The sequence below is a fragment of the Pinus tabuliformis genome, chromosome J (assembly GCF_031772625.1).
Source record: "Pinus tabuliformis cultivar Carrire ecotype Pingquan chromosome J, CPIR1, whole genome shotgun sequence".
Lineage (NCBI taxonomy): Eukaryota > Viridiplantae > Streptophyta > Pinopsida > Pinales > Pinaceae > Pinus > Pinus tabuliformis.
The window spans coordinates 804,935,241-804,955,837 of NC_142295.1; positions in this window are offsets into that span (position 1 = coordinate 804,935,241).

A 20,597-nucleotide genomic window follows, 5' to 3' on the forward strand; every position below is an offset into this window, starting at 1 on the left:
TTAATCTTCTCGGGACCTACATCTATGCCATCCTGTGAAATGACATGTCCTAAATATTGAATCTGATCATTGTAAAATTCACATTTTGTTATACTTAGTGTACAACTGGCTATCTCATAGGGTTTGCAATACAATTTGCAAATGTATTTTATGTTCTTCCATAATTCTAGAGTAAATAAGGATATCCTCAATAAATATAAGTATGGATTTATCAAGGTATTCATGAAATATAGTATTCATAAGACACATATGTGTTGTTGGGGCATTAGTAAGCCTAAAAGGCAACACAACAAACTCATAATGTCCATAACGAGTTCTAAGGGAAACTTTACATATATCTTCCTCTTTTATTCAAATTTGATGATATCCATAACACAAATTAATTTTTGAAAACAAGGTATCCCCCTTTACCTGATCAAATAGATCATCTATTTAGGGTAGTGGGTTTTTGTTCTTAACTATTAATTTATTTCATTATCTATAATTGATGCAAAATCGTAAGTTACCATTTTTTTTCCTGACAAAAAGTACATGAGCTCCTCAAGGTGACACACTTGAGCAGATATACTTCTTATCTAATAGCTCTTATAATTTCATTTTTAGTATAGTTACCTCAGGAATACGCATGTGGTAGGCTGCTCTAGATATCAATGTAGCTACTGGAATCAACTCAATAGTAAAATATATATCCCTTTTAGGTGACAATCTAGGGATCTCCTCTGAGAATACATTAGCTAATTCTTGTACAATGGGTAAATTTTCTAAAGTGACAGCCTTTTCCTTGGAATAGTGTACCCCACTTGCATAGCATAAATATGTCACCCTTTCCTTATGCACTTCACTAATTGGGAAGTGGTAATTGGTCTCAATTTCAGAGGTTTTCTAATTTTTCGAATTTCTTGTCTAACCCCCTCTTCATTAAGGAAACTAATAGTTTTGGCTTTACAATTTACTAGAGACAAATGCTTTTGAAGCCAATCCATGCCAATCAAAACATCATAGGACACTAATGGGAAAACATATAAATATGCTATTATTGGTTGGTATGACAATATAACAAGGAAATTGTTCACCTTAGCTAATACTCTCCCTTGGATCCCATGACTAACTGCACTAGCTAAGGATTCTTAAATTTTTATGTTCGTAATTGACATAATTTAACTATCTTAGGACTTATATAATGTAGACTAGTTCTAACGGGTCGGTTTAAAAATTTCCACCCTGGTCGATTGATACTCTACTTGGTGATCTTCCAATATCGCATTGATCCTGGTCAAACTCCTTGCAACCTACACTACTATAGATTCCTCCTAGATGTGTGCTGCATGTTTTGTCCTTCCTCGATAAGGGCAATTTTTGATATAATGGGGTTCTCCACATCCCGAAGACTATAATGGGGGTCTTGTAGATTGATTAGACTTATGTTTCTTGGATTTATTAACTATTTTTAACTCATTCTTTAGCTAAAATTTTTTCTTACCTTTACATGGGTTTGTGTACTTTGAATTTTTATATGAGCCCCTCAAATTTACAGATTTTGCACTTTTATTTTTTTAGGATGTTCTTCCCCTTTTTTATCTATCCACCTTTAACCACCATCCCCTTTCTGCTTCATCTATTGGGAACATATCCATGATTTTAATATTATTTTTTCCATAGCCTTAGGATTATCAAATTCCAAATGTTCTTTCATAAATAAGGGAAAACTACTTATGGATCATTTTTACCTTCACTTTTTCATCCCATATTTAAGGAATGTATCTCAACAAAGAGCTAAATTTGGCTACATATTCATCCATTGTCAGCTAGCCTAACTGGAGGTCATGAAACTCCCTGACTTTGTCATCATAAAAATGCTTTGTTAAATCCTTGTTTTTGAAATACTATTGAAAATTTTCCCATGTAATTCCTTTTCCATCTATGCCTTAAACTGATCTTACCTCTTCCCACCATAATGTCACCTTTACTTGCAATTGCTAGATCGTCATACAGGCTTTTAAGTTGTCATTGTATTTGTAGATTTGGAAGTCCTTTTTGTTATTAACCAATTTGGCTTTAGTAGACTCCTCCAATTCTCCGTCCAATGTGGAGGGTTTGATCTTTTTAAACTCCCCTTGTAATTCTAATTTATGTCTTTTTACTCCCTTATGTGCCTTGTCTTGGGAGGTATTGCTAGATTCTTCATTTTCTGAATTTGACCCTTTTCCACCTTCTAACTCATGTGTAGTACTTCTTTATGGGGGACTGTTTTCCCTTCATCAGTGATATTCTTCTGGTTACCATTATCAACAATTGGGGATGAGTTCCTATGATTCTACCTGTATGTTAAACTTTTAAGTATTCTTTCTTGGTCTCTCATCATTTCTTCATTACGTCTCTCATTTTTTCCACCTTTGTTTGCAAATGTGGCATGGTCTCAATTAGCATAGTTTTAGCAGTCCATGGTTCTTCTCTCAGTTGGACCCACATTTCTAGGTTTTCCCCTTATACTGGTATTGAGATCGGACCAATAGGGACTCGAGTAGATGGGGTAGGAATTCTAACACTCTCTCCTGATTTCTCTCTTTCTCTATGGAACAAAAACACAGTTTTGTTAACATCTTGGTTTCCCAATTAGGCCACAGTGCAATGACCTTTTCTCTAATACCACCTATAATGTACCTCTCTATGTTTTCCCAAAGAATCAAGAATTTTATTTTAACTTATTCACTTTATAATGCAGACTAACACTTCTAATATTTACCTTTGAAGCTAATGAAATTCCAAAACATACAATGAAAACAAACAAAAACCTTCTACTAAATATATTATATACATACATACATACATACATACATACATACATACATACATACATACATACATACATACATACATACATACATACATATATATATATATATCTATATATATATATATATATATATATATATATATATATATATATATATATATATATATATTAGGTTACTACAACATGTTAACCTTATATTGTTGCATTGACTATGACAAGTTGAACCTTCCCATGGATAATAAGCATTGTGATTTATTTTATAGCATCAGTTGGGCTACCCTTATGGCTTAATTGTTTTTCCCTATGCGGACTTAATGTATTTCATTTGAACTCTCGAGAACTTACAACTATCACTCAGTCAAATAGACATTGTGAAAAGTTTCTTGATCAATGGTTTCCAAAGATTAGGACTAGATCGACGGTCTCAAGCGACGGAGGGATATTAGAGTATAAATGCCTTCCACTTGAGTGTTGTGTGAGGCCATTAATTAAGTTCCTTACTGAAGGAGAGTCTGACACATCCCCAACGAACTCCTTCGCTTGCAATTTAAATACTAGAATTTCCATGTCCTTTCAGCTTCTTTCAGAACAGGTGCATACAAAAGTCAATCTAAGGAGGGAAATGTTATTTTTTGTTTTATTTGCTTGATATCTTTGGAATGCCAATAAATAAATGCTTATGTATTCTGTAACATATGGTATTAGGCACAATTGTGGTTCAGTCTACATCATATTCAGGACTTCTAGACTAATTTGGTTGACCATATTTTTCGCTTACCAACAAGTACACTTTAATTTCATCTTTTACTGGCTACTCTTTGTGGTGTGTCAGGAAATTCTTTTGTTTTGAAACCATTAATTTTTCTAAGCCAACAAAAATTATATTTTGTTTTTAGGTGAGTGACCTTGGCAAAGGGTTAAGGGTTCTTTCTTGCTTCTTATAGGTAAACTTGTCAATATTTCTTACAATTAGGGTTGGATTAAAATTTATACCCTAAACATCATGTTATAATTTCCCTTTGATTCTTGTTGTTGTAGGTACCTTTACAATCCGAGTCCAGTTTTTTTTTTTTACTTTTACTTGGGGTCACATTTAGACACCAGCTAGCTTCTTTCTCAACTTACACATGGCTTAATTTTCATTCCATGTGCAATAATTTACCCTCAATGTAACTATGGTTTCTCTAGTAGGGATCTCCAATGAATCACGAGATTTAGTTTTAATTCGACACCAAGGGTCTTATTTCTTTGTTTAAAATATGGACAAACATTACTAGTTTATCTTTCTTACCTTTCCATTGGCATGTAGCTATTCTGCATTATATAGAAACAAAGTTCAAGGAGTTGGGAATTCTTAGTGTTTCTTATAGCAATATAAGTTTATATTTGTAATATTTAAAGTCCAATGTATTCTATAAAAATATTCGTAGGTGACTGTGTAATTTCAATATCACGATAGGGTTTTATTTTGTTACTGATATTAGTCCTTATTTACACATATAGAATTCGAGTTTGCAACTCACTGAGTTGTATGTTCTTGAGTCTAATGCTATTGTTTCATAACGTAATATACACTGGCCACTGGCACAAATGATGCACAATTTTCCAATTTTTGTATTGTTTATTTAATATATTTTAGAGTTTATTTATATTTATGATGACACATGTATCATTATTGAATACAAAGATACATATAATTAATTTAAATTGTCTGGTCTTGTTTCCCATATTTTTCTCTCTAGTTGGTAGCTCTACTATTTACTTTTGTATTTCAAACTGGTAATGTAGATCAAAATATGTATCAGAATTCCTTTTCCAGTAGAGTAGCGGGACTTCTCCAGTGCTGCTTCTTGCCTAACATGGTCCCAAGAGATAACCCCAAGCTCTAATAGGGGCCCATATGATGTTTGGTCTACAATTTTGTATTTTTAACTCTACATTACATCACAGTTTCCTAGCATTTTTTTCCCTATTACATTTTAGGAACCTAGGGAATGATTGAGGGTTTTCAACCTAATTGACTTGGCCTGAGAACTAACCCTAATTCCATTATAAATTAATATCAGTTATGAGTCAAAATATTTCAATACTGACCAATAAGTATTCATATTAATTTTCCACACACAAATTTTTCATTCACACTTAGTTTCAACACACCGGATGCACACATTATAAATAATTTCACATGAAATAATTTCCCATAGTCCCTTCATCATAATTAAATGTGTTGTGTTATAACAAGAACATAGGTCCAACAATACTTATTTGTTCCTCTTCCTTTATTTATTTTTTGAACCACCAAGTCATTGGGAAATGGATGCTCCTCCCTACCAACAAGACAAATCACTACTGTGTCTCCCCTAGAGCCAACTTCACATTTGGTTTGGGTTAATAGAGACCTACAAAAGTTAAATTTCAACACTATATGGTCCCAACCATACTTAGTCTAAATATCTCATACTAAGTACAAAGCTTTACAGGGAGTTCCATTGACTAAATCAACTCAAGAATCCTCTCTTGTTAATAGAGTCCTTACCAAAACTCTTCAATCCATAATCTCTTCTCCAGGTAGCCTCAAGTTCGTTTAACCCTAAAGGATTCCCCCTTCTCTTATTTTTAGAGGATTTTCTCACAAGAGCAATTTGGGTAGGTAATTTCCTTACCCATAACTATCTCCAACCAACCAAAATGTGAGCTTCTTCAGCATCACTTCCCAAGTGAATTTTATGGTTAGCTGTAGATATTACTTAATTTTAACAAATTAGAAAACCTTTATATATATATTCATATACATATTTGGCTTCAAAAAGTCCACAACGAAAAATTTACCAACAATAATTGAATATTAACAAGTTTTTACTAAGGGGTATTACATCTCCTTCCCCTTGAGAAAAATACCATCTCGGTGTTTTCTTTAGTCAGAATAGTCTAGGGTAAGCTTCCTTCATGAATTTCTCATTTCCTAGGTAGCCTCCTTTGGGATAAAGTGCTTCCACTGCACTTTAACTTGGGTGATAACTCTCTTCCATAATGTTGTTTCTCTCTGTTCTAGAATACATAGGGGTTCAACTAGAAAATATGGGTCTAGTTCGACCTACATTCACAATTAAAAGCCATCATTAGTTCTTTATTGACAAATAATTATTAGAGGACATTCATAAAAATGTATTTCATCTATCACTTACCTGTATTTCCTCCCAACTAATAATATGTCTAGGATCATAAATATACTTTTTCAATAGTGAAACATGAAACACGTTGTGCACACGTATGTGACTAGGTCAGATAATTGACAAGCCAAATGCCTAATGCAAGCAAGGATATCAAAATTGCCACAAAAGAGGGGGGATAATTGTGCACAACCTCCCCATTGCAAAGTTCTCTTCTTTGGTTTGACCAAAACATATATGTGATCCCCTACTTGAAATTATTGATAACTTCACTTTTTATCAACATAAGTCTTCTATCCATCCTATGTGGCCTTTAGATTCATTCTCACCTTTTTTACAACACTTTCCATCTCCTTTAGCATATCCGGTCCTAACGTTAGTTTATCTTCAGGACCACTCCAAGTAATAGGTGTTCTGCATCTGCATCCATACAATGCTTCGAATGAACTCATTTTCGAAGAAGCATGGTAGTTGTTATTGTAATTGAACTCTACCAAATGAAGGTTGTCTTATAATTTAGTCGGTTGCTGCATCACATATGTCCTTAGCATATCTTCAAGAACTTGATTCATTCATTCAGCCTGTCCATCCATTTGATGGGAGTAAGCAATATTGAACTATATCTATGTAGCTAATCCAGTAAACAAGGCTTTCCAAAAGGTTGATGTGAATTTCACATCCTTGTTAGATATTAGTACTTTAGGCATATCATGCAATCTGAAAATCTCTTACATAAAAATATCAACAATTTGTATTGTTTTATAAGTGGATTGTACTAGTATAAAATGTGCATCCTTACTTAGTTTATTGACTACCACCATTATGGAATCATTCTACCTTCTACATTTAAGTGAACTGATAATAAAATCAAGTGTAATAATCTCCCATTTCCCTTCAGGAATGGGCAGTGGGTGAATCAAGTCGGATGGATGTTGGTGTTCAACATTTACTTGTTGACATTTCAATCACTTGGACACATATTCTACTTCTTCCCTTTCCATGTTGATCCAGGTGGATATTGGTGGCCACCTGCCAAGTCCACCTGGACCCCCACCATTGTCTTTCTCAGCATTTTCATGTAGGAATTTACAAGGTAAGTTCCTCAGAAAGAATACCAAAAGGACACCGCTCACAACCAGATCACAGATCAATACACCAGTATTTTTGACGTGGTTAAAACCCTCAAAGAGGGAAACAGTCCACGGCCTGTCCCAACGTGGGTACTACAGGCAATTTATTAATCAAAGAATGAAAATTTACATAAGCTTCTCTCATGTACGGATTACACAAACAATGACCCTCCATGCGCTTTAAATAGAACTCATGGACCAATCGGGTGTCAATCCACGGATCAAGTGTCGGTAATACCGAGGAGAGAATGAACCGTCAGATCACTACATATCGTGACCGTCGGATTGTAAGTTACAAAATGTACAACAGTAAAGAAACACACTTTACCTAACTCTATACCTAACTCTACACTAGACCAAGTTGAACTTAACTATATCCTATGTGTCGGAATATCCTAACATCCCCCCTTAAGAACAACTTGGGATAGGATTGAAGGATTTACAAATATGACACAATAGGAGAAGGAAGGAGGCACTAGAGCCTATCCCCCCTTAGTGACAACTTCCTTGATTAAAGATTAAAGATTATCTATTGTCGCGCCCCTGATGATGGACTCACTTGGCAGTCCGAAACGTTGGGTTCACAAAACTCTTCAACAGGTTATTCCTCCTCTATTGAAAACTTCCTGAACTCCAAGCATATATCGAAGTTTAGTGAACTTCGCCTCTGTGAGAGCCTTTGTGAGAGCCTTTGTGAAGATGTTTGCAACCTGATCATCTATTGAACAATATTGTACTTCAAGAACATGGTCATGAATGAGCTTTCTAATGAAGTGCATGTGTAGTTCAATGTGTTTGCTGCGCTGATGCTGGACTGGATCTTTGCATAGCTGAATGGAACTTTGATTATCACACCAAAGTGTGGTTGGATGCTGCTGCTCAAAGCCAAACTCTGATAGGATCTGACGAAGCCACAAGGCTTCCTTACTAGCTTCCACGGCACCACGATACTCTGCTTCTGCTGACGAAAGAGAAATGGCAGCCTGTTTCTTACAATCCCATGTAATAGGTCCTGAACCAAGAGTGAAGACATAACCAGCAGTAGACATCCGATCATCAGGGTAACCAGCCCAATCAGAATCAGTGAAACCAACTAACAGAGGAGCTGCTTTGGCACTGTAATGAATCCCAAACTGTACTGTACCTCGAACATAACGAAGTATTCTTTTAGCTGCTTTCCAATGACTTTCACGGGGGTTTTGAATAAAACGAGCAACAAGGCCAACAGCAAAGGAAAGATCAAGACGAGTATGGGTTAAATACAAGAGTTTTCCTACAAGTTGACGGTATAAGGTAGCATCAACTTCAGGAGAAGTACAAGAGACTGAAAGTTTGACTCCAGACTGAAAGGGAGAAGGGACTGGCTTACAGTCTTCCATGTGAAAATGACGAAGAATATCACAAGCATACTTGGACTGGGAAAGGAAAATACCCTCCTTGGATTGCAAGACTTGAAGACCGAGAAAATAGTGTAAGTGTCCTAAGTCTGTCATTTCAAATTTATTTTTAAGGCTGGACTTCACATGGTTTATAAGGTTGGGATCACTACCAGTAAGAATAAGATCATCAACATAAAGAACAAGGATGATAAGAGAGTTGCCCACTTTCTTGGTGTAGACAGTATTGTCAGAATGACACCTAGAAAAGCCAGATTCTAAAAGAAAGCTATCCATTTTGGCATACCAAGCCCGAGGAGCTTGCTTGAGGCCATAAAGGGATTTCTTAAGTCGACAAACAAGGCTGGAGTCTGTTTGTATGAAGCCAATGGGTTGTTCCATATAGATTTCTTCCTGCAAGTCCCCATGCAAGAAGGCAGATTTAACATCCATCTGATGGACTTCCCATTTTAAAGAGGCAGCAAGGGAAAGAACAAGGCGGATAGAGTTCATTTTGGCAACAGGGGAGAAGGTTTCAGTGTAGTCAATGCCTTCAACCTGTGAAAATCCCTTAGCAACGAGACGAGCTTTATGTTTATCAACTTTCCCATCTGGTCCATACTTGGTTCTGTAAACCCATTTACATCTAACAAGTTTGCGTCCCTTTGGTAGAGGAACAAGATCCCATGTATCATTTGTCATCAATGAATGATATTCTTCATTCATAGCTGCTTCCCAATGTGGATGGCCTGAAGCTTCTGCAAAAGTGTCAGGATCATGATTTACTGGAGCTTGAGCCAGTAAAGAAGAGGCTCTTTCAAACTGAGAACGTGTACGTCGCTGATCTGTAGGATCACCGGCAAGATCACCTGCTGCATCCCGAGTAGCACGGACCCATCTTGGAAGTTGAGGATCCTGAGAAGGTGGGGGAGGATTATCATCCTCGCTTTCATCATCTGAAGAAGAAATGTTTTCAAAAGTAGAAGAGATAGGAAGAGGTGGCACATCCGCCGGACTAGGCTCGCAGGCCGATTTATTTTCATCAAATTTTACATCTCTTCTAATGATAACATTTTTGGACTTAAATGGAATAAGTCTATAACCTTTTACATCTTCAGAATATCCAACAAAAGTACATTTCTCACTCTTAGGTTCTAAAGCTTTATGCTTTTCATCTGGAATATGGGTCCATGCTTCACTTCCAAACACACGAAAGTGACTTACATCTGGTTTAATGGAACTCCAAGCTTCTTCTGGAGTGATATTCTCTAGAACCTTAGTAGGAGTGCGATTGATTATATAATTTGCACAATTAATTGCTTCGGCCCAAAAACTAAGACTGGGTCCTTTAGATTGCAGCATACAATTAGCCATTTCCTTTAAGGTGCGATTTTTCCTTTCAGCTACACCATTTTGTTGTGGAGTGTATGGAACAGTATGTTGCATTTGAATTCCATTTTCAGTGCAAAAGTTGATGAATGTGTTTTTAACATATTCTCCACCATTATCAGTTCTTAGCTTAAGAATTTGATGTCCAGATTGTTTTTCAACAAAGGCTTTGAAGGCCAAAAATGTGTTAAATACTTCGCTCTTGAGTTTTAAGAAGTATACCCAAGTGCGTCTGGAGAAATCATCAATGAAAGTTAAGAAGTACTTGCAGTCAAAGAATGAAGCAACAGGAAGAGGACCACATAAATCACTGTGCACAAGCTGTAAAGGGGCTGAGGCATGCCAAGAGGCACGTTTGTCAAAACTGTCCCGATGATGTTTTCCGAGTACACATCCGGAACAAACACCATCTCTGCAAGATACCATAGGAAGACCTGTCACCATATTTTCTTTACATAGATGCTGAAGGGAGCGATAGTTTAAGTGACCAAATCGCTCATGCCAAAGTTTGCTCACTTCATCATTATGAGCAACAAATACTGAGGGAAGATTTGATGACCCAAAGTTGTGAAACTTATACAACCTTGTGGAATCATCAGCAAGACCAGTAGCTAGAATCTGTTTAGGATCTTTTAGATCCTTGATTACAACATCATGAGGTGAAAATTCAACAATTTTACCTTCACCTGAATGAGTTATCTGATAGACAGATAGAAGGTTGCAGGATAAGGTTGGAACACATAATACATCATTAAACTGACCATTGTCTAGATGAACAGTTCCAGTCCCTACAACATTAAGAGATCTATCATCACCAACATATATATTTTTGGTGTTACAATCATTTAAAGAAGAAAACATGGCTTGGTTTTTGGCCATGTGATAAGAGGCTCCAAAATCAATGAGCCACTCATGAGAATGAGAAGAAGAAGAAGATACATTTAATGCATAACCAGACTGAGATGATTGACAACGACATGCAGAAAGTGCCATTCCAGAAGTTGAAGTTGAAGTAGGCTCCACATGGATGTTATGTTTCTTCATTGCGGCTTCCAAGGCTTCCATCTTCTTAAAGCATTTAGATTCTAAGTGGCCATCTCGATTACAAAAGTTACAATGTCTATCAGTCTTCTTCCATTTGTTTTTATTGGTCTTATCATTTTGCTGAAATGATCTTTCATTTTGAGGCTGAGTTGGTTTAGGACCATTCTTTTGAGGATATGACTTCTTAGGATTCTTTGAATTTGGTTGCTTCTGGGCGGCTAACGCTTTCGTGGAAGAGTTTCCAAGATTAAGAAGACCAAGGTGTAAGAGTTTTTCTTGTTCTCTTATTAAGGAATCACAAAATGAGTCAAAGGAAGGGGCCTTGTAGTCTTTTCCTTGACAAATGAAAGCTTCCCTTGTAGAATGGAAAGTGGAAACAAATACAGAGTAGGCTGGTCCCAACTTAGTAAGGATGGAATAAATAAGGTTACCATCTTCTTTCTTAACTTTAACACCTTCCAAGAGATATCTAAGGGTCTTGAATTTGGACAAGAAATCTTCAATGCAAGAAAAATTATTAGGATCCAAAGTAAGCAACTCATTTTCAAGTTGATGGGCTCTAATTTCATTTTTAATCCCAAAAACTTTAGCGAGTTTTTCTAATGCTTCATGAGGAGTTTCAAGTTCTGCAATGTGGAATCTAAGATCAGGAGAAATAGACATCCATATCAAACCACGCGCTTGATCTTGTCTATTTTCCCATTTTGCAGCCTTGTCTTCATCTTTTGGTTTCTTCTCTTGGTCTGTGGCTATTCTGAAGAGACCTTTACTTCTAAGTAAATCTTCCATGTAGGCTACCCATTGGAAGTAGTTAGTGCTGTCAAGAATGACTTGGCATGGACTTTCCATTTAAAAAAAAAAAAACTGAAGCTAAAGATGCTGAAAGTAAGTGTTCCAATGGATAGATCTCGAAAAAATAGGCGGTTTTAAAAAAAACGGCTTTGAAAAAGGCTTCTGGATGAAGAAGTTATGGCTTTTTGAAAAAAAAAATTGTCGACGTTGCCGGCAAAGTGCGCGAATGTGCGGGAATGAAAAAATCCACCCCCACAAAATGGAGACTTGAACCCAAGACCTCTACTCTCTTAAAATAGCTTTGAACCAATTGATCTATACAAAAAATTTGAGAGAGAGAGAGAGAGAGAGAGAGAGAGAGGGGGGGAGGCCTTGGTTTGCGTGCTTGCCTTGAGAAAGCTCTTTTTTCCTACAAAACACAAAACACAAAACCCAACATGGATATGCAAAGAAAAACGAACCTTGCGGCTGGAAGTTAGCTTTAGCAAAAAAACTAGAAATAAAAAAAAAAAATAAAAAAATCTCAAAGTTAGCTTTAGCCGAAAAACTAAATATTTTTCTCAATGTTTCTGATTTTCCGAGATCACACTAAGGTGCAGGGAAAAGAGCATACGCATGAGAAAAATCCTTCATTTCTGTTTCTGATTTGCCCAGATCGCACAAAGTCGTAGGGCAAAGAGCATACGCAGAAATGAAAGGTATAGATCCGGTTAAAAAAAAAAGGCTAAATAAACTGAAACCGAAATAAGCAGAGAGAAAATAACAGTAAATTGCAAAAAACACTGTATACCTCCCGATCTGAAAAATGACGCAGCTAGGGCTACCGGAAACCTTTTCGCGTGAAACGAAAGGGGTTCCTCACTGGAACAGATGCTCCGAACGCAACAGAGCAGTCCTCTCGGCCCGAAAGCAGTCAGAAACAGCAGATCTAGGAAACGACAGCCGCATGCAGTTCTACTGGCTTCAGATTTGGATCACCAATGGACGTGGCCCTCAAATAGATCTGATACCATGTAGGAATTTACAGGGTAAGTTCCTCAGAAAGAATACCAAAAGGACACCGCTCACAACCAGATCACAGATCAATACACCAGTATTTTTGACGTGGTTAACACCCTCAAAGAGGGAAACAGTCCACGGCCTGTCCCAACGTGGGTACTACAGGCAATTTATTAATCAAAGAATGAAAATTTACATAAGCTTCTCTCATGCACGGATTAAATGAACAATGACCCTCCATGCGCTTTAAATAGAACTCATGGACCAATCGAGTGTCAAGCCACGGATCAAGTGTCGGTAATACCGAGGAGAGAATGAACCGTCGGATCACTACATATCGTGACCGTTGGTTTGTAAGTTACAAAATGTACAATGGTAAAGAAACACACTTTACCTAACTCTATACCTAACTCTACACTAGACCAAGTTGAACTTAACTATATCCTATGTGTCGAAATATCCTAATATTTCAGTTTCCTTAATTGTAGCACAACTTACTATTTTTAGCAATTTTCGGGTCCTGAACTTCCGGAGCCGTTTTGAGGCCCTAAACAACGTTTTTTGGGGAATCCGGGGGCAATAGTTCCAACAATGATAGTGCTCGGATAGATCTTCCTAATGAGCTATTGTACGCGTCAAACGGAGATCATATGCCAAAGTTACGACCCCGGGAAGTTGATGTACCAATTTACCCCAAACGGGACCCACAGTTTGGCTTTTCATCTCCTAGGGTTAGGTTTTGGAATGTTAAGGGTTTTCCATTGTTTCTCAACAATAAATAGGCCTTCGAGCCTCATTGTAACACAGTTCAGAGGCATGTAGCCATCACATCTCTTCTCAGAGATAAGCTACCATCGCCCTAGCTGGTTTATTTCCATCTCTGATTGTAAGCATATTTCAGTATTTTCCATTAATGAAATGAAGTATTATTTCCGCTGCATCTTTGTGTATATGGTTATCTCTGTAATTTGTTGCGTTCCTGTTTAAATCTGGATTAGTGGTATCAGAGCGGTCTGCTTTTTCTCTGTTTTTCTTTGCATGTCCCCAACAAGGTCGGGATATAAGGAGCTAGGGCTTGAACTGGTTGAACCTTTGCAAGACCAGCCTCGCAAATCCCGACGGCCTCCCATGGCGGACGAGAAGAAAGACAAGGGGGCAGGAGATCCCATCAAAATCTTGCTCGAAGAAGCCCTCGAGCGACAACGGAACGCGATGATGGACAGCTTTGCCCAGATCCTTCAGCGGCTACGCATCGGCTTCCAGCAGCTACTCTGGAAACGCCACACCCTTTGAGGTACAAGTTAATTTTGAAATCCCCATATTCGAGGGTCAGATAGACACAGATGCCGTAGATAAATGGTTAAATCTGCTAGAGGGTTATTTTTCTGTTCATGAATTTTCGAGTTGGGAAAATATTGTTTTTTCTCTTCTCAAAGTAGCCCCCCACGTCAAGGACTGGTGGGAAACCTACTGCGAGCAGAAGGATGAAAGTACTGGCTCACTATTTTCAGCCGCACCCACCTGGGATTTGTTCCGGGATGCCATCAAGGAGCAGTACTACCCTGTCGAAAGCTATGAGGATGAATACATAAAGTGGACCATGCTACGGCAGGGAAGGGACCAAGACGTGCCGAAGTTCACCAATCTTTTCCATACCCTTCGCACAAAGTTGGGTATCAAGGATTCGGAGCAACATTTGATACTCAAATACCGTGGCTGCCTACACAAGTACATCCAGGAAGAAATACAATTCCTAAACATCCCCTCGCTCGGCGCAGCATACCGATATGCCGTCAAGGTCAAGCAGAAGTTTAAACAAAAGAAGCGAGACTTTGGATCTGCGAATCTGTTGTGGCCAGCAACAACCCTCCCCTTTGTTCAAACTAGTATCGACCACGAAGATAGAATGAATGGGGACCCTTAGTTACATTTCAAAAAAGAAAAATAATAATAATAAAGATTTCTTTTGAAATTGCAAGCATCAGCTTAGGAAAGGTTTCTTGGACAACTTAAGCCTAAACCTGTGTTCATAAAAGCAAATCTTCAAGGTCGCAGCACGAAAGGGTAAGAAACGCCCGCATTTCCCTTCTAAAGGCCAATATGCACATCATCTCGGCATTAATAAACCACGTCGCATCGCAATACGTTAACATCCATAAACAAAAGCTTACGAGTCCGCTGATTTGCGATATTGCGATGGCGCGATCGCACATCGCAGAAATGAGGCGGGGTACGTTAGCAAACATTGAACCATTGCGATCCGCGATGTTGCGATGTTGCGATGTTGCGATATGCGATATTGCGATCGCTACCGTTTGCGATATTGCGATCGCAACCGCGCGGCATGCAGGATGCGTTGGCAAGTCATAAAAGCACCTTGATACGACTCCTTCGGGCACACCACCCAAAGAAAATCCACTTACTATAACCTAACTTGGAAATTATTGCGCTTTAATGGTAGTAATGAATTAGTTGTCAGTTATTAAGTAGCATAAAGACGCGTGCCTTAATGCGGATTTACTTCACGTAAGGTGGCGTATCTGATTTATCTCTTGCATTCAAAACTCTCCCATCACCTTTTTGATCAATCTTTCCATTTCTCTCATAACCTGCAGGAGCGAAGTGCGAAGGCAAAAATCAAACAGAAACGATAAGCAAGATGGGGAAGAAGAACAAAGCTCAGAGCTCAGAAACAAGAGAAAAGACCAAGGAGATGGCGCCCCTTTACACAGATACCGCATGCAATAAAGATGCAGGAATTTCCACATGGGAAGGCATGTATAGACTGTTGGAGGAAGAGAACCCTAGAATAATCAAGGCAACTGCTGCTGTCGCAGATGCACCACGCTCTTCAGAAGCATCCCTGGAAGATCTAGCGTGCTCTTTCCTCCACAGAATAGCATCAAGGCCGAAGATCCTACCGTATACGGACATGATCAAGTGGATTTTAGATGACGCAGATCTGCATCATAGGCAATTCAAAGTCAAAGGACATGGGCTCGTAGGATCGTTCGCGGCTCAAGACCTGAAGCTCATGTATCACCTTCCCGAACCTCAAACGATCTACAATGCAGATTTTGTTAGGAAGTTCGCAGCAGAGAATCCGGACCTATCAGACACGACCAAAGAATGGTCGAAAAGGGATGAACCACTGAAGAAAGATAAGAACGGTATGTATAGCACCGGTTCCCTTACTGCTCCGTATTGTTTTGCTGCAGCCATGCTCTGTAGGCTATTCGGTAAGCCTGATATCAATAAATTTCCATCTGAATGGCTGTCGTTAATTGATGCTGCGACTAACTCCGAGGTAATAGATTGGGCCAAAATCCTTTCTGACACTCTATACACGGCCATTCTTTACTATCGTTCTAAAAGATCCTTCTCCCAAAGGTTTTATCCCCCTTTTTATATGTCTGCCTACATAATGGACTCTATCTGTTATGTGTCTAAATTCCCCACTATGGGCTGGCAATGGACTACCCAGGACCCATTGCCCATTCATGTCTACCATAAAGTCTTGTGGGATTCTCAGTTTGCCCCCCATTTTTACCAGATTTGCCACGGGCTCATACTGCCCATCCATAGAATGATATATGATAAAGACCCTCCGAGATGCTCTCCCGAAGCACAAAACGACATCATCTCCGTAGCAAGATGGTTTGGAGAAGAATGGTTTACCTACATTCGAGTTTTTGGAAGCACAGTACCTCCTCATGTCCTACCCTTGTACATCCCAGATAAATTGTTAGCCCGAGAGATCGCTTATCAGACTTGTTCTGAAGGTGGTTTAACTAAGGACCTAAAGAACAAAAAGAAGGCCATTTGGCCTCCATTCCCCGTCACATGTGGGGCCTTCTCTTTATTCGATGTGGGACACGCTTTTGGTGAGGTGGAGAATGTGACGTGTCTCCAACTATTTAAACTCCCACCAAGGCCATTCGACCCAAATAAAGTCGCCCAGGAATTTACAACTAGCGTCAGGATAAGTGTGTTCTCTGGACAGAAAGATCCGTTTGACGACCTCTTTCAAAGTAAGAACTCGATCAAAGAATTTTTGCAAGAAGCTCAGTCAAGGTTGTCCCCAGACAACCTCCGGAAATTCAAGTTGTATAGAGAAAGAAGGTTGGCTAACATTCCCCTGGAAAGACTGCGAGTGGCCACCAGAGAACCAACTCCGAGCGTCAGCCTCAGTGAACACTCCAACGCCTCCAAATCTGATTCCAGTGCCGTAAAAGAAATATCTCCAGATCCTGAAGAGTCTATCCACAAAGAAGACAAGAACGAAGAAACAATCAAAGACACGGCTCAGTCAAGTTCGATGGCTCAGCAGCAAGTTACCGTCTCGCCACCAAGAGGAATTCCCCCTCCTGTCACTGAAGCACCTCTGGTTACAGCAGAACTAGATAAAGAATGGGAGACCTTCAATGAACTGATAAATCTTGAAGGCCAAGTCCCGCAAACACCTGTGAGCAATACTCAGGTGGTGCAAGAGGTCTTCTCAACCATAGTCAGTGGTACCGTAGAGACGGAGCATCTCCCTATCGCTCCATCCTCAGAACTTCTACTCGGCGTAGAAGAAATCCCTCCACTGGACGTATTTTACAGTCCACAGCACAAGGCAGTTGTGAGGAGACAAAGAAAGAAAAGGAAGCTTGAAAATGCACTGGCTCAGAATGCTGAACACCTAGATGTCTTGTGGAAAGACCCGAATAACAATCCAACAGAAAATCTCACGAAATTGTCTCAAATTGCGGGAGCATATGCTTCTGCAACTATCGACAAGGCCTCTGAAGTTCAACAGCTTCTAAAAGAACGTGAAAGTCAAATACAACTGCTGCAACAACAGTTGCGACAAGCCAATGAGAACGCTGAAGCCTCCAAGCAGCTTGAAGAGTTACAAGAAAGCTTTCGCCAGATGCAGGTGGGCCACCAAAGAAGTATTGAAGAAAAAGAAAAACAGCTGCAGACGGTGCAAGAAATGCATAAGGATGAACCCAAGCTGACAGAGTTTATTTCAGAGTCCATCGGCTTGAACGACCAATTGTCACAGCAACAGGAGGAAATGGTGCGCAAAATATCACAGTGGAGGGAGTTTTGTGAAATAAGCGACAAGATCACCAGCCAGGTGGTGGAATTGCGGAACGACTATGACCAGGCCAACAAAAGAGTAACAGAGTATCTGGCTTGGCAAAATGACGAGGAAGGGAAAAGAGCAGGGGCACCCAAGATTAATGAAAATCATAAAGAACTGCTCTTTAACAAGTGGGACGAGCAAATCACACAGGCGGAGCAGACAGCAGAGTCAGCGGCTACACAGGCGAACATACTTATCGACTGTGTAAATGAAAATTTACACAGAGCCAACTTAGTTTCAGAATCCACTCCGGGGTACCTACCAATCGCATCGCAACTGGAGGCTGAATGGAAGCAGAAAGCACAGGCAAATGGGGAGACAATCCGGGCATTATCGAGGCTAAACTAGGAAAGTTACTGGACTTACTTAGTTAAGCCCCACAGCCAATGCATGATAGTAAGGTGTATCATGAACGCGGCCGAGAAAGTAGCGCCAGCTCTTATGGATGCCGTTTTCACAGCCCAGTTAAGCACAGAAGTCGGCCAACCAACTCTTCTCAAGCCCATGCTTGAAAACTGCAATTTCAGAGACCAGATTAAGAAGTAATTTCAATTTAGAAAGTTGTTTTTCTTTTTGTTTTACAAAATTAGAAAAAGGACGGTCATTTGAGAGCCGTATCCTAAAAGTTTGTAATAATACTATTATTAGGATTAGATAGTAGTATTTCAACCCTTCTCATTGCATTGGAGAAGGGTCCAGATATTTGCCAAAAACTTGTCCTCAGAACATGCACTTCTGCACCCTCAGAGGAGGTTTTGATGAATGGAAGGATCGTGATTTATTTATGTTTGCATTCTTATGTCTGCTACTGATGTTGCACTTCTGTACTCTTGGTAGATGTTAGAAGCAAGTAGAGGTAGATCGTTATTGTTTGAAGTCTATGGGTAAGAATTAGTCATCAATGGTACTTTTATCTCTTGATTAATTTCTGCTTGTATTCTTAAAACGATATACAGCTGATATTGTTTGCATGTTAATGTATGAATATATAAGTTATCATTTGGCACTTCTGTACGGTGGATTTGTCTATTCATGTTTAATATGCGAATGATTTGATTATGCGATGTGTTGTTCACAACCACTCTGTCTAACTTCTTATGCAGAATGGTTTATCTTTATTGATTTATATTCTGATATCAGTTGAATGATCTTTATTACCAGTTGCTGTTAGAAATCCTCTAGATCGCATGACAAAAAGAAACATCCCAGGTTAATGCAAATTCTGTGTGTTGTTTTCATTTGATTATGGTAATTTAGGCTCAAGTTTGTAAGATAAATTTACAGTAGTCTTTTAGAACGTTTCTTAGAAGTAACCTACTAAAATTCCACATACACACACATACACATCCCATACATCGGGAAACTGGTCCCGTTATCCCCAGTCGGACCCGCTACTCCAAACGGGCAAGGAGCCGCTAACCAGGTTCCGGACCGGGTGGGTATCCCCCTTGTTGTTGACCCGACCTCGGGGCCCTCAACATTTCTGGCGCTAGAAGGAGGGCCTGAGCATATTGTCTGTTGGGACATGTTTAAAACTAGAAGTCCTGGAAAAGGATGTCTACTCACAGAATTCCCATTTGGAGTTGCATCCAGGTTCCTACATCTTCCAACACTCCACCGGACGTGGTAAGACTATTATCTCAGGTAAAATTTAATGGCGAGAATAATTCTTCTGCATTTCATCACGCCTTACAGTTCATCCATAGAGTCTCTAGTGCTGATATTCAGAAAATTGACGAAGGCGTTTTATGCAGGATTTTCACTCTCACATTCACAGCAGAAGCTAGGAAATGGTGCAGAAAACTCCCCGCTGCATCAGTCCACAGCTGGGACCAACTCGTTAGAGCTTTCATCTTGGAATTTGATTGCTATGAATACGACCAGGTATACGATGAGATCGACCATCTGCGGAAACAAGACGAGCCCGTAAGGGATTTCAATATACGATTTCATCTTAAATGTCTACAATATGATCTTGAAGATGAACTCACAGATGAAGAATCTTCGGATTATGATGAGTGTTTCCCACCTCCTGTACCTGATCAGACAGAATTTAGCCTAGGAGTTTTGCATGCTCTAACATCAGAAAACGCAGGCGAAAGTACTGAAGGGGAAGGTGCCCTGACATCAGAAGTTGACTTTAATGTAAAGTCAGACAACATCATTTCAAATCAACAACTCCTGGTGCCAAGGTTAGATCCACCTACTGTTTCTCTTTCGAAAAGTATCGACGCAAAAAGGTACGATCTAAAGCCCGATGCTTATTGTGAATCTGATGAACGAGATTTGTTTGATGATTTTAAATACATTGTTCCAGATCGACATTTTTCTCTTTACCCCGATGTTTTTTGTAATGACAATCTTCTCCCTCATAGTATCAAGTCTATTCCAACAGAGGGCTATTCAAACGAGACATCACTGGGTTTCCAAAATAAAGAGACCACTATATCACAGTCTACGATTCATATCAAACAAGAGCTGCCTCATCTCCCTTGTCTAAAAACATATAATGAAAAAGAGGAACCTAGGGAAAATTGTAAAATCTTTCGTGATAGTTGCTTTGATATTTATGATGATATTGAATTGTCGCAAGTAACTCAACTAGGGTCTGGTTATAAGAAACATCTTAGATCAGAAACTGCTCTGTCTGACCCTCATCTCAAAGCAAAATCCCATTTGGATGATTTTACTATTCACAACGATGCTCCTATCTACGATTCATATCCAGAGGAGATCTCCATCCCTGATCGCAATCATCATTCAAATCCT